Source organism: Corvus cornix, chromosome 1 (assembly GCF_000738735.6).
Source record: "Corvus cornix cornix isolate S_Up_H32 chromosome 1, ASM73873v5, whole genome shotgun sequence".
Taxonomy (NCBI): Eukaryota; Metazoa; Chordata; class Aves; order Passeriformes; family Corvidae; genus Corvus; species Corvus cornix.
This window is the reverse complement of record NC_046332.1, coordinates 47,387,470-47,402,336: the sequence shown is the minus strand read 5'-3', so window position 1 is coordinate 47,402,336 and position 14,867 is coordinate 47,387,470.

The following is a 14,867-nucleotide window of genomic DNA, read 5'->3' as shown; positions in this document are numbered from 1 at the left end:
TAATTACCTAAAGGTTTGCAGCTTTTGGGTGGCCTGGTGGGCAAGACAGAACTTTGCTTGCTTGTTCTCCTTCCAGACTTGCAGCTCCTCAAGGCACAGCTCTGCTTCCTTACACAGCTGTAAATCAGCCTCAGCTAGGTTAAAAAAACTACCCACACTCAGCTTTCCTTTTTTTTCTTCTCTCCTAATTCACCTTTCCCTCACTATTTGTACAGCCTACCTTTTCCAAAGGACCAAGACCCAGGAAGGTCTGACCCCACCAGTCTGGACCAGAACTGCTGCTGCGAGTACAGCTGGGACAGGTGGTTCAACCCCAGGACAGGCTTTGAAGGCATCCAGCAGCAATGCTTCTGTCTACACTTATTTGATTTTTTGTCTGTGTCTCATTATTTTTGTTGGCAAGGAAGGCACAGGGAGGGGTTTTTCATCAGGAGTGGAGTCAATTGAGAAGCAGCACAGAAATATCTTTTGGCAGCTGCTGCTGCTGCAATCCCATCTTCTGTGAGGCAGAGGAAATCTTGCCTAATCTAATGAGGTCTGACGTGTTTGTCTGCTTTTAGAAAATCCTTCCTTTATTGCTATGATTGGTTAATTCTGTTAGCAAACAGATCAGCTACATCCATGTCTTTGTGTGTACGTGTTGATGCCATGATGATTTTTTGCCTTTTCTTTTATACCCCTGTTATACCTTTTTACAACTTCTGTATTCTTAGTGCTTTTTGCCTACATTCTTAGACTTGTTTGTTCTGCTAGGAGACTAAACATTTTAGAAGCTTCGTAGGTGGGAGTTAGTGTGCCCCAGATCCCAAGGTCCTCTCCAGAACACATTCTGTAAACTAAGATAGAACCATCCAGGGGAAGGTTCCTTGGAGAGGAGGGCTCATTTGAGCCTCTCATTGGGGAATCTTTGATAGATATGCTAATTAGTAAAACCTATAATGTTATACCAGATCTTTTGGGGGTGTGCATTGTGGGTGTGCATTGTGATGTGCATTGAGGTGCATTCGACCTGGATGTAGTGCACCCAAGGACCCTTAAAATAAACACCAAGGTAAAATCCCTTTTTCCCTTGTAACCGTGTTTGACTCTTGATTTTCAAGACCAGGAAAAGGCATCATGTTATGGTCTCATGTGCCACACAACTACTCTGCACCTGGATTATCAACAGGAGGTCTCTGTGATGACTGTGCCTTAATTCGTGCTCTGCCAGCACAAGAAGCCACACCTCTTCAGCTATTGCTGGTGCTCATGTCTGGGGCACTCAAATGCCTGTTCTTGGAGATACAATTACACGAAAAACTCGCTCCCCAAACAAACTCCCCTGTACAGAACTCCAAAGCAAATCAACATTTACACACGTGTTCTAAAGTCCTGAAAGAGGAGGTTTTAGTGGCAATGCTGCCAGTCCCCTGCTCAGAGCCACTCTGATGACTGGCCTCACAGTCATGACACTGCCCAGTGCTGGTGGCATTGTGGTGGCCATCGGCTGCCCCAGGCTGGCAGGGTCTTCCTGAGCACCAGCCACAGCTCCCTCTCAGAGACTCCAGGTAAAGTCAGTCAGAGTGAATGAGAGGTGAGGCTTGGGCTCATCCTTCAGTTGTTATTTTCCAAATGAGCAGGTAGATGGATATTTTCCTCGGTTCAGGGTAAATGCCTTGTCAGCCGTACCCTTCAGATGCTGCGTTGTTCTCTCCCTGTCTCCCAATCGCAGGAGATGCTCACCTGGGCTTGAGAGTGTTTGATTACCAATCCTATGGGTTTTGATGCCGAAATGGGAAACGTATCTACTTTATCTCGAGGTGGAAGGCTGAGCGCAGAGATGCATCTTTGTGATGCAAATTTCCCCTTTGTTTGGCGTGATTTTTCATTGTCGAACACATAAAAGCTAAGCAGGGAGCAAGGAGCAAACCTGGCACGTTGTGACAGGCACTTGCAAACAACAGACAAAATGTGCCGATTCCAGCTTCAGCCAGGTGTGTCTGACTGTCACTCGGTGAGTCTTCGAAAGATTCGAGTAGCAGATATTTTAATTATAAATGCTCAGTCAAGTCAATACATTTCTCAGTACAGAAGCAGTGACAGACAAAAAAAAAAGGATTTGCTTAAAATTCAGCATGCACGGCAACATCCCCAAAATTTAAAAATAAGATAAGCACATCTTTAAAAATATATAAATTTAAACTCATATATACAAAACAGAAAGAGCAAAATAGACCTATAGGGAAACTGCACGTAAGCTTCAGCCTAAACTTGGAAAGATACATAAGCCTTGGAAGTCTGGAAAACCTTGCCATTGTGTAATTATGTTGCACTTCCATAGCTCGGTGTAAAACACAGCTGTGCAGTCTTTGGGCTACCCGGGACCTTCATGATGGAGAAGAATTGCACCAGATGAGCACTTCTCCCACCCACAGTCTGGGAGTGAGGCACAAGGATAGAGATGCTTTGCCCAGGCACAGGTATCTGTCATGTTGACACCTGAAGTTTATACCTGGGAGCCTGAGCTCCCTTTCTCCTTAATGGAGAGAAATTGGCACTTTCAGGTGCTCTTTGCCTCATCCTAGTGTAGTTGTCTAAAACAAATCACAGGATTCACACTGTGGGCATAGCTTTTCTTCTCCCCTCTCCTGAAAGGGAGTGGGGATGAGCAGAGCAGCCAATGTACCAACTTTTACACAATAGTGTCTAAATCTCGGTGAGAGGAGTCCTACCACAGACAGGAGGAGTTGTCCAAGTTAGTCCGAATTAAAACCTCTGAGAAGGGCTGCTTTGAGAGCAGCCAGGCAAGCTTGCCCTCTGACCGATGAGGGGGTTAGCTGAGCCCTAAACCCAGGCGAGGGGGGCCCATCATGACACCGTCACAACCAAGGAACAGTGCTGTGATGTAGGTTTAGAGGGCAGACATTTACATCAGGCATAAGCAGTGGCTGATCTTAAACACAAAAATAATGCATTGGTTTGACTCTCATGGTAATTCATGGTTTCTCAGAGCCACATGCTGCCTGCTACACCTAAACTGAAGAAATGTCAACTCCCACCTTGAAGATATTCAGAAGCTGGCTGGATATGGTCCTAGAGAACTGGCTTAGGGTGCTGGACTAAATGACCTTCAGAGGTCACCCTCTGTGATCTGATGAAATCCAAAAATAATACAGAAATTAAGAATGTTCCCAATCAAGCTTTTCCTGAAAGACAGCTGAGCTTTTCAAAAATACTTCCATCACTCAGGAGCACTTTGTGTTTGAAATGTCATGAAAATACGCTTTTATGGAAGCCTGCCAAGATCCACAGATCACTGAGCACTTTCCAGCAGAAAGGATCATCCTCCTCCGACCTGGCTGGACAGGGGGTCATCACCACCAGTGCTCAGCAGGGAGGCAGCACCGGGGCATCATCCTCTCCCCAGAGCACTCCCTCCCCTCCTGGCCTGCCCCTGCTCCCTGCCACATGATGGGGAGGTGGCCATGGTGCCAGGCATCCCTCCATAGCCACCCCGTGGCAGCCAGCCTCATGTCTCACTCCTTCTGTTTGGATTTTCATATACACTGTGGGCGCACCGGTGAGATACGGACAGCAAAACCTCATCCCTTCCTCCCTTTCCATGGCTCTGCACCTGGAGGGGAAGAGGATACTGATGTTGTTTAGAGACAAAGGTAAAAAGAAAGAAAAGGAGCAGGAGGCAAAATTATTCTTCCCCGATGGAAAGCTCTTATGTTTGTTCAGATCATTATCATATCAGCAAACCTACATAAAAGTACCATTAATTTTAATACTTTCCCAAGACTAATTAGGTTTAAATTGGGTAGAAAATATTGTGCAAATAACTAGCTATGCATAAAATCCTCGGTGAAGTTTAATCAGGAGGGGTAGAAAACCGGGAAAATAGTTTTTATTAATGCATTTACACCATCTTAGAATTTCCCTGAATTGTGTTTTACCTTGGCTATAAAAATGAAAACATTTAAATTTCTTTAAAATTACATTTGACTTAATTACAGCCAATCCCTAATACCAGCAAACAACCCATTTTGCCTACTTTTCAGCATAAATAGCCACCAGCCTCATCATTTCATAAAGAGTTGTTTTCCTACATGATGTTCTCTATGTGCAGAATGTTAATAGCTACTATAGCTGAATATGAATAGGCTTTGTAGCTCCACTTGAAATATAGAAAAATGGCCCAGACATTAAAAAAGATAAAAGGGAAAAGGGCAGTAATGAATTTAGAGGAAAATGAACATTAATGGTACTAGCATTACCTCATGTTCCACATAACAAATTATTGGAAATCTGTCAAGCACACCAAATTATCTACTCATCTGCTGTTGTGGGGCCCTTTGGAGCCATCCAAAACCAGCAAAAGCAAGACAATTTAAGCTAATTTTACTATTTATAACAATAGAACAGACCATTAAGATAAATTAATGTCATTATCAAGTTTCTATGAAAATGACAAATACCGCTATTTCAAGCAGCTTTAGAAGCTGTTGACTATAATGAAATCTGCTGTACAGGTACTAAAAAGAAACACTCCAAGTAATTATTTTCTAGTAGCTTGTTTGTTTCCTTCACATTCATTTACTTTCACCACAATTAGTTCTGTACACAATATATGGTAACTAAACAGTCAACACTACGCAGCATTAGGACTAATTGGACAATTACGATGCAGTTTTCAGCCTTTTAGGTCCTAAAGAGAGCCAGGAGTAAACATTTTAGAGGCAACAATAGTGGCACCACATCGATTTGCGGGGTTGGAGTTTGAAGAAATACAAAGCAATGCGAGAAATAAAGCCAGGTAAAATGCTTTACACAAACCAGCTCAAATTGAGATGGTTATTAAATGATCTAATTGCTGAGGCTCCAAGCATGAGGCTGGACACTGCCAACAGAAACCAGCCGGGGTTAGGATGCTGGAGCAGGCTGGCTCCCGGGTCAGCTGTGAAGCTCAGGGTGAGGGCAATGCCAGGCCAGTGCTGGCAGCCCTGAGGTGGGACCAAAGTAGCCAGCTGACCAACAGCCAGTGTGACACCAGCCAGGGTGGAGAAAATGAATGCCCTGGGAAGATTTACGTGTATTCTTTCAACACTTCCTTGATGTTGTAACTCCAGGTGTTTCACATGCACCGCCCCATCCCTTCAAACCTCCAGCACCCCTTTGCCCACTGCGCTGGACAAAGAATTCTGCAAAAAGAACGTATTTTCTTAGTGCCAGTCTTGACTTTCTGCTTTGGAGGATAAGGAAAACACTCTACCACTTAGAATTTCCTGGACAAGGCAAGGAAGGATCCATATGTACTGCAAACACAGCACAGATGCCACTTGGCACATGAACACATTCCAGCCAAAGTATCCATGTTCAGCTGCATTAACCAAGCACAGTGGAGGTAGCCATGGAATGCTAGGTGGAGATGTCATGCTTTCCTTGGCCAGCCGTGAGTCTTTTTCCTCACCTCATTTGCTCACACAGAGGGCAAAAATAGGATGAGGAAGCTTAGCAACCCTCTTTGAACTCCTTTTCACTTTTCCCATTTCTGTAGCTGCCAAGCTTTTATCTGCTCCGTGTGTGCCATTTCATGCCAGCAACATAATGAAATAATTTGCATATTTTCACATAATTTCCAGTGAACCATCTCCAACTTTGAAGCCCCCGTACAGCTGGGTTGTGGGGCCAGTGCGAGTTGCAGGGATTGCTCTCTGGTGTGATACCTGCTGGGGAACAGCAAAGCAAAGCTCTGCCTTCCTCCCTACTTGGGGACGTGCAAGTTGGGCCAGGAGCCTCCTTCTTGCTTCAAACACAGCAAGGGGTTGAGCTGGGCCATTCCCTGTCCTGCATCTGGCAACACCACTGTGACACCAAGATTTTTTTGGGTGATTATCAGTTCTGTGCTAATGATAATGAAAGGTAATTAGTCTATAAAAGCATTATCACAACATTCATTGTTATTTATGACATTTTATTAGTACTATCAGTCAGGGATTTTATGAAGCAGAGGTTTTCTTTTTCCTTAATTAGACGTTTATGAGAGACTATCAAACCTGACAGTCCATTTAGGAATTTATTACAGAATAAAGGGACTCCAGCTGAAATCCAGCTTTGGTTTATATGACCAGTTTTGCACTGGATTTAACAGAAGCTGCATCTATTTGCAAATTTGGCTCTATGTCCCTGTGATGGACTATGCATCCATTGATTTAGGGAAGGCTGAACCATCCACCCTGCTCACAGCTGCTTCCGAAGGCTGGACATGCTCAGGTTGTGTGGGCATGCAAAAAGGTCCTGGGAGCTCCTGCAACAGGATATTTCCTAATGGTTTTTTTTACAGTAACTGCCTAAGTGAGTGCTTCAAAAAAGTGCTTAAAACCTTCCTAAAGCTCTCCCAGGAGCAGCAGCTGGAGCCTGGCAGCCATCATACAGCAGGGGCTCAGTGAGTTCAGTCACTCAGATGGATGCCTGAGCCCCTGGGACCTTCACTTCGGTTTCTGTCTTGTTACAGTCTTTGGCCCTTGTGCTTTGTCCTGCATTTTTCGCTACCTGGACAGATAATTGCATTGTTCCCCCTCAAAAAGATGCTAAAAGGAATTAAAATTCAACACCTGAAAGGGGTGATGACCCGGCTGCTGGTTCCTCATCCAGCAGCTGTCAGCAGCACCAGAACACTCAGCGGTCGTGTGCAGGATGGGGTGGCTTCGACAGGAGACAGCAGGGACTGGCAGTCTCCTTGATGACCAGGAGAGCAGCACCTTCCCAAGTGGCTCAGGAGTAGCTGGAAGGCACACGACAGCCATGCTGGACTTCTCAGTCTGCCAAGCCCTACAAGGAAAAGTCTTCTGAAGTCTGGAACCAGATGCAGAGCAGTAGGGAAGGGAGCAGGACAGCAAGACTATGTCCAAGGAGGGATGAGGAGTCCAGGGAAAAAGCAGGAAAACGTCCCTTGGGTGCCTAAATGGTCTCTGCATACACAAAGGAACTGAAAGGGGTATTTTAACTGTGCACATTGATCACCTTAGCACTTTATCCACTCCTGGCCTCTGCAATTCTGGAAGCTGTTCAATATTTAAGAAGTTACAGTAAAAAAACATCCTGAACATTTCAAGACTTGGAGAAAACCTGAAGTGCTTATAAAGGATAGTGAGAGCTGACCTTGCTACAATTTGTATGAACTTTTGCTCAGGGGGAAAATAGGGGTCGCAAAGGAACAGATATAGAGGAGGAAATCATAGTAAAAACTGAGGAATGAAGCTGCAGCCACACAAATTCAGCCTGGAAGTGGAGTGCAAACCTCCACCAGCCAGGGTGCTTAACCATTAACTCTCAGTGCCAAAGGCAATACCTCTTGCCAGCTCAAGGTTGGATGCCTGTATTCCCACACAAGTAACTGAGCTCCAGACAGAGGTGAGCAAATGAAATGTAATAGCCTGTGATAGACAGGCAGTCTGCCCAAGCGATTTGAGGTTCCGTTCTGCCCTTAAACACTGCGGGTTTATGAGAAGGATCTGCAGGCTGAAGAGCTGGGTCAGCAAGGAGCTCACCTGGGCACCCACTGAAAATACACACCAGAAAGGACTGGGATGGAAATACCACAGCATTAGCACATTTGCTGATTTTTCCAGAATTTAAGCTCTGTAAATAAAATACGCCCTGGGAAGTTTCTGAGAAAGCAGGATTTTTTTTGTGTGTGTGGTCCTCTGCAAGCACAGGATTGTGGACAGGCAGGAAGGGAGAGATTTACCACAGGAGCCAGTTACATGCTTAAACACCAACTCCCCTTGTTCCACTACAAACCGATGCAACCCCACAGACACCCTCTCTCGTCTCTTTATCTCCGATAAAGGCAGCTGGAGGTCAGCTCGGCTTTGGCAGCCGCGGACGCTGCGCCTGCCGTCGGTGCAGAGCCGCAGACCCAGCCAGAAAGCGTCAGATGCCCGACAGGCGACCAGCGCCGTCTCGCACCTCAGCTGCGCTGCCAGGCGCCTGGGGCTGCTCTCTCCCCGTGGAGGCTGCTCAGCATTTTCTTCATGCAATAGGAATAAAAATTAACACTTTGTCTGCAGCAACAGACCCAAGTATGGAAGCGAATATTCTTTTCCGAGCCTTCATCCTGCCTCTTGCCAAAACTGCTTTTATCTGTGTATGTGTGTTAAGGAAAGGGACACAGACGGACAATGGGAAAAGCTGCAGGAGCACCGGTGAGGATACAGAGAAAGATAGAACAGAGCTTTTCTCATTTTTCCATGCTTTAGCAGGAGACACAGGACAGCAGTATCACCATGGCTGGCTCTTCCCTCGTGCCCCTGCACTTGCTCGTGCAATATCCAGAAAGTCCCAGTTCACCTGGCAAGTCCCTCTGCCATGACATACAGTGCAGAAAATTACCAGCAGATTTCCTACCCACCAAGCTGATGCTTTGCAATAGATCCAGCCTGAATAACCCAGAAAACCATGTGGTCACTGGTTTATGTTTTTCTGGACTTTTCTGAGTTTGCATTTAATCTTTCCCTCTACACCCCAGAAGCACAACCTGGGTAGTCAGGAAGAAATCTCCTCCTCCCACTACCCCAAGTATTTTTTCTTTCCCTCTACTTATAGCTGACACAAGCAAGCCAAGATCAAGGCAATGAGATGGTGGTCAAAGTCTGCAGGCAGCCTGGCACAAGCCACTCCAAGGCATGGGCTAGCACGGTAATTTAAGCAGCAGTGAAGTAAAATCCAAAGTCATCAAAGTGCAGCTGACTGAAAATGGAAGTTTGTGAGCACAGAGACAGTACAGGAGTGTACTAGCAAACCAAACAGCATCAAACTGATCCTACTGCATAGTTACTGTCAGGTGAATTTCACCAGAGCTCTCCATTTTAAGAAACAGATGGATTTTCAAGGACTTTTCCATTCAAAGAGTGCAGCCAGCAGGAACCTAGTGCAGAGCTGACAACCAGCTCACTGCGGTGCTCAGCAACCTGCAGACATGATGCTAATAGCTGCTTATTACATCCTTCTCCAGGCTGGATGCAGAGACTCAGCCTCTTTTGCAGGAAAATGTTCCATAGTACAGGGTGTGCCAGGCTGTATTAGAGGAAAAGCTGTAGTCTCCTTAATTGTCTTTAAGCATCTCTCCTTCCCCCAGGAAAAATTAATCACCATTCCATTCTGAAGATGGACGAAAGTGTGTTCCCTTCCATAGAACCAACTACAAATTACAGCTAGTGAACACGGTTTCCCCCTAGATGAATGGATCACCTGGCAGTAATTACTGTCCCTCCACTGATGGAGCTTTTTAATCCCAGCAATGCTTCCTGCTCCCTCCAGAGAAGCCTCCTGAGAAGGCTGCAGAGGTGGGTCCAGAGGCTGCAGCCCACATTTGCTGCCCCTGTGAGTATGTGACCTTGGAGAGGCTTTGCCATGGAGTGTATTTCATGGCCAGAGGATGACAGCGGATAGCCTCTTCCTTTACACCCCCTGTGTACAGGCAGTGACGGGCTGTCCAAGCCTCTCTCCAGTGCCCTGTTACCATCAGGAGCTTCTGTGCCTTTGATGGCCAAGCTGTGCCTGGGATGTCCCAGCACTTCACCCACATTAGATGCCACTGGGGTCTGCTGCCCTCAGGGCTGGGAATGCTCTCAGAAGGACCCACCTGGGTGTTCTTGGCCTGAGAGGGATTTGGGGGACAACACACTCAGTCTGTGTGATTTATAGCCAGCTTGGAACAAACTACTCTAAACTGAAAAATTATTTGGTCCAAGAGAGTTTCAGAGCAGTGTTGGGTGACATGAGGATTATATGACTTGCTTCATCAAGTTAAGGAAAGGAACTGGCACCAAAGTTGTCTAGAGAAACAGGTTTCTGGTGTACCTGCCTGTGGGGAGACGAGCAGATCCTGCCATGGCTGAGGGGACCCTGACCTGCCTGCTTCAGGGCTGCAGGAGGGACCTGCTGTCCCTATCCCTGCAGAGCTCTGCTGGCACGCAGGGTACAGACACCTTGCCAAGACAGAGGGCTCAGGAGCACCCACAGGCTGTCAACTTCCACAGCTTATCTGTGTGTGTGCCTGAGCTCATGGGGAGGGCTGGAGCACCAACCTATTCTGGCCACACTGAGGAGAGGAAAGGTGCACACACACAGAAAGCTGACATGGAAACCTGCTAAGAGCAGAGGGAAAGGCATTAGCATGAGCACATCAGTGTGCCACTGTGGTGTTTGAACAAAGCACTTTATCACACAGCAGCTGTGGGACACAAGTACCTGTGCACAAAGATTCTCAGGCGTCAGGAGCAGCCGCTGACACTCTGCCTGTGTGTTTGGTCTCCAGAGCAGGGATGGGGCCATAGGGATACCTGACAGTATCAAAAGCCCAAACATTCCTGATACCAGCACTGCGTGGGGGATCCTGGTGTCTCCATGTGAGACATGGTAGGACCTTGGAAACATGGAAAGCACAGAATATGTTTCCTGGGCTGTACACATTTCAAATGTGCCTGTATTGTGTACATTTCACATTGCCACTAACAAGACAGTCAATCCATATTTCCCCCTAAATCCATCTTCAGCATTTGCTTCTGCTTCTAGGCTGCCCACCAACTGTGCCAGCACGGTCACTTGTGCAACACAGGGTGAACAGGATCCCTGTACTTACTTGGATGACAAATAACCCACCTTTTTGCAAAGTCATTTCTCAGCTGTTTGGCTCAGCAGTCATGAAGCTGCTTGTGCCAGTACAGCACAGGTGGTAGCATGGTGGGTGGGCATGAAAGGGCAGGGCAAGGAGAGGAGAGCAGTGGCTGATGGAGAGCTGTCTCCACATGAGGCTGCGGCTTTGTGGAGAGCAGCAAAGCATCTCTGCCCCCTTGCTCCTGCAGCACATTCCTTTGCCCACCTGGTACCCTGGTACATTGGGGGTCTGGAGCAACCATTTTGCAGCCACATTGTGAATCGAGTTGGTGCTTTTGGCCTCATCTCTAAAAAAACCCCGCAAAATGTTTCTTTTTAAACGGGATCAGTTTTTCAGTCACGATTCCCAGCACAGACGTAAGTTTCCCACTCAATTCAAGGGGTGGTGTGACATAGCATGGGCTGGAACCGGGGAAATGCAATTTACAGCAGCTGCTGAGACTGCTTCATAGAGTAACACCATTGAGCACTCCAAGTCAGGACCAAAGTGGGATGTGTGGGTCCACAAAAGACTTCACAACAATAATCACAATATTCTTCAACACCCCCACACCCCTTTAAGCTTAGCAAGTGCAATCTGCTGAATGGCTAATGATGTAAGGCTTCTTAAAGGAGTCTGTGTTTCTTTTAAGACTGGTGTGATAAAAACAAAGGAAGCAGGGGAGGTACATTGTCACACTTCATGACGGGGACTGAAGAGATAAACATGGAATATAAATTGTTTTGTGATATTGTGCTCCATGAACTTTATCTCAAAAATCAAGCCCTATAAATAATAAGGCTTAATAAAGAAATTAATATAATAAATAGGGCTTAATAAATAAATCTTGCCAGCCCCAAGATGGACCTGCTGCTTACCAGGGCTAAGCCCATCAAACACAGTAGTAATGACTCTGTGATAACATATTTAAGAAGGAAAAGAAGTTATTTTGCAGAAGCAATTGCAGCCAGAGGAGAGAGGAGTGAGAATATATGAAAGAAACAGCTCTGCTGACACCAAGGTCAGTGAAGAAAGAGGGAGAGGAGGTGCTCCAGGTGCGGGCACTGAGATTCCTCTGCAGCCTGTGGTGCAGACCATGGTGAGGCAGCTGTGCCCTTGCAGTCCATGGAGAATGAGAGAAGAGCTGATGCTCTTTCCTCAGTGGGCCTATCTGCTCACACTGCTGTGTCCTTTCAGTTAAGAAATAAATCCCTTTCTCCACTACCAGGTGTACCAGGGTGATGAACTGCACCCCAGAGCCTCAGTCCCACCTGGGGAACTCACTGCAGTCTCCAGACAGAGCATTTTGCACAGCACCTTTACCACTGGCCTGAAGGACACAAGCAAGTCATGACTAAATCATGAAATGGCAGCTTGAATTAAACAGCAATTCACTTTTTTACAGCCCATTAATAGCAAGCCATCCCTAATTGCAATAATTTGTGGTAATAAATGACAATTAATATCAGATTTGACTGGGAGAAAGATAATTTTCTATCTAAAATGAGGGACATGAAATGAATTATTATGTAGGTGCTGCTCAAAGATATGATTTGGGTTGCTCATGGGGACCATCACAGGTTAGGCCAATGCTATCTTGGGTCAGGACAGTTACAGGAGAACCTGACAAATGAAACATTCAGAGTCGCAACTGCTGTGGAGGGAGCCTGTGGACTTTGCACTGACTGCTGAAAAGTAGGATTTAAAACGTATATCTTGGGGCTTTCTTCAGCCAGAGTCTGAAGCTCTGCAAGGACTGAGACTTTCTGGCTGCCTGGGAGAACATCCTGCCTCCATGGAGAATCTTTTCATCCAAAGAGTTGCCGTAGATATTTCATTTCCCACTTGCTTTCATCTTACCTCAGGTACAACAAGGCCAGTAGGAGCTTTATTTCACCCACCTTCATAAGTACTTTTCCCTCTGGGCACAAGGAACTTTGTGCTGTTACTTTTTTTTTCTTATTTTCTCCAAAAAGCTCCCACTCAGGTCCCTTATGGAGAATCTTACAGAAGTGGGGCTGTCATGAAAGATCCTCCTATGAGGATTAATGACTAATCTAAAGTGGTTAAAAGATGTGAAACAAAAGGTGAAAAAGATGAGACAGTTTTTTACAATGAAGGAGATAGCCACCGGGGAGCTGTGCTGGCCAAGATTTTCGTAAGTGATTTGGACAAGGGGTGAATAGTGAGGTGACAAAGTTTGCTGATGTTGCAAAATTGCCTGGGAGTAACAATGACAACTGGGTATGAAGAGCTGCAGATGGATTTTATGCTGTGCAGTGACTTTGAGGATAAAACAGAAGATGAAATCCAACACCGAAAAACGCCAAGTAATGTGCATGAGGGAAAACAATCCTAACTATGGATGCTCCATGATGGGCTCTAAATTAGGTACTATCAGTGGGGAAAAGATCTTTGAACAGCTCTCTGAAATAACAGCTTATTACTCAGTGGTGGTCAAGAAGGTAAATATGATGTCAGGAGTTATTAGGAAGCAAAGAGAGAGCAAAACAGAAAACACCATTATGCCCTGGTATGGATGTACTCAGACCCTGGATATTCTATCAGTTCTGTCTCACTACCCTAAAAGCATATGCTAGAGCTGACAAATGATGAGATAAGGACATTAAAGCTATGGAATTACTTTTATGGGAAGTGACTACAAATATGAGGACTCTGAAATTTACTAAAAGAATGAAGACTGATATTAATAATTACTATCAATAAATTATTAATAATATATTATCAATAACATTGAGAAAACAAAAGAGAATGGCTATTTGCTGCTTCTCAAAGAACAGGTTTTCAAAGGAGCAGAAAAGCACTTACATTTGGCAATTGCCACAAGATATGAGATAAAGGCACAGATAAGTTGTAAAAGGGATAAAGTATAAATAACATTAAAAAAAACCCCCAAACTCTATTAAAAAAAAAAAAAGGAATGCAATGTTTAGTTCGAAAAAATAGAAATACACGTTGCCACAAACAGGAATGGATGTGTAAGTACAAACATGAATATGAATGCTCACAAACACAACTATTCCAAAGCCAAAAGGGTACACCAAGGAAGAAACACCACGTACTCTGTCAGTACGTCCCTCTGTAAACATCCACCCTGACCACTCTCAGGGGCCTCTCTCTCCCAAGACTCATTCCTGTGTCCCTCCCCTTCCTTTCAGGGTCACTGTCACAGATGTCAAGCACTGTTCTCTGCCCTCAGGTCTCTCACTGGAATTGATTCTTCACATACAACTGCTTCCTGGGACACTGGCAGCTGTCATGAGCATTCAGCAAGAGAAGGTGCTTTTGTGTGTGACCATCTTTGTTCACAGAACTGCATCTGTGCGTAAATAAGAAGGGCGTGGTAAAAAAGAAAAAAAACCCACAATTTATTCATTTGCTGATTAACCCTGCCAGAAGGAAACTGAATGGCAAAATCCTGAATTCTGCTGGGATCTGACAGGTAAGAACATTGCTTTTCTGTCCTCATGCGGAGATTTGGAATCTTGTATGACAAAATTAAGTCAATAAATACCATGTTTACAGGGGAGCTTGGAACATAAGAGCTAGCAAACATCAGGAGGAGGGTCCAAATCTCCTTGGGCCTGCAAGGGCAGGATTGATGCTTGCAAACAAATGTTTTAGTGTATGTCACACTCTCAGCTTCTGTTATAGCCAAAGTGAGCATCCTTTTATGACACAAAATAAACCTTGTGACTGGGAGGTGCAAGCTGGCAGGAAAAACATGTGAGACTGCTCTAATGACACTGCACGTTCATTCCTTTCTCATGATTCAATGGACAGGGCTGGAAAAGGTGAACATAAAAAAGGACATTGCATTTCCATACTATCGAGAAATGAATAATGCATTGGAAAGCAAGTATAAGCATCATTTCTCTTCTAATCAGTATCTGGTGGTTTGACCCTGGCTGGATGCCAGGTGTCCACCAAAGCTGCTCTGTCATCACCCTTCTCAGCTGGGAAGGGGAGAGAAAATATAAAAAAAGACTTATGGGTCGAGATAAGGGCAGGCAGAGATCACTCACTAGTTACTGTCACGGGCAAAACAGGCTCAGCTGGGGCGGGGGGAAATAGACTCCAACCAAGTCAGAGTAGGAAAATAGGAAATAAACACAAATCTTCAAACACCTTCCCCTGACGCCTCTCTTCTTCCTGGGCCTAACCTTACTCCTGATGTTCTCTACCTCCTCCCTGCAAGTGGGTC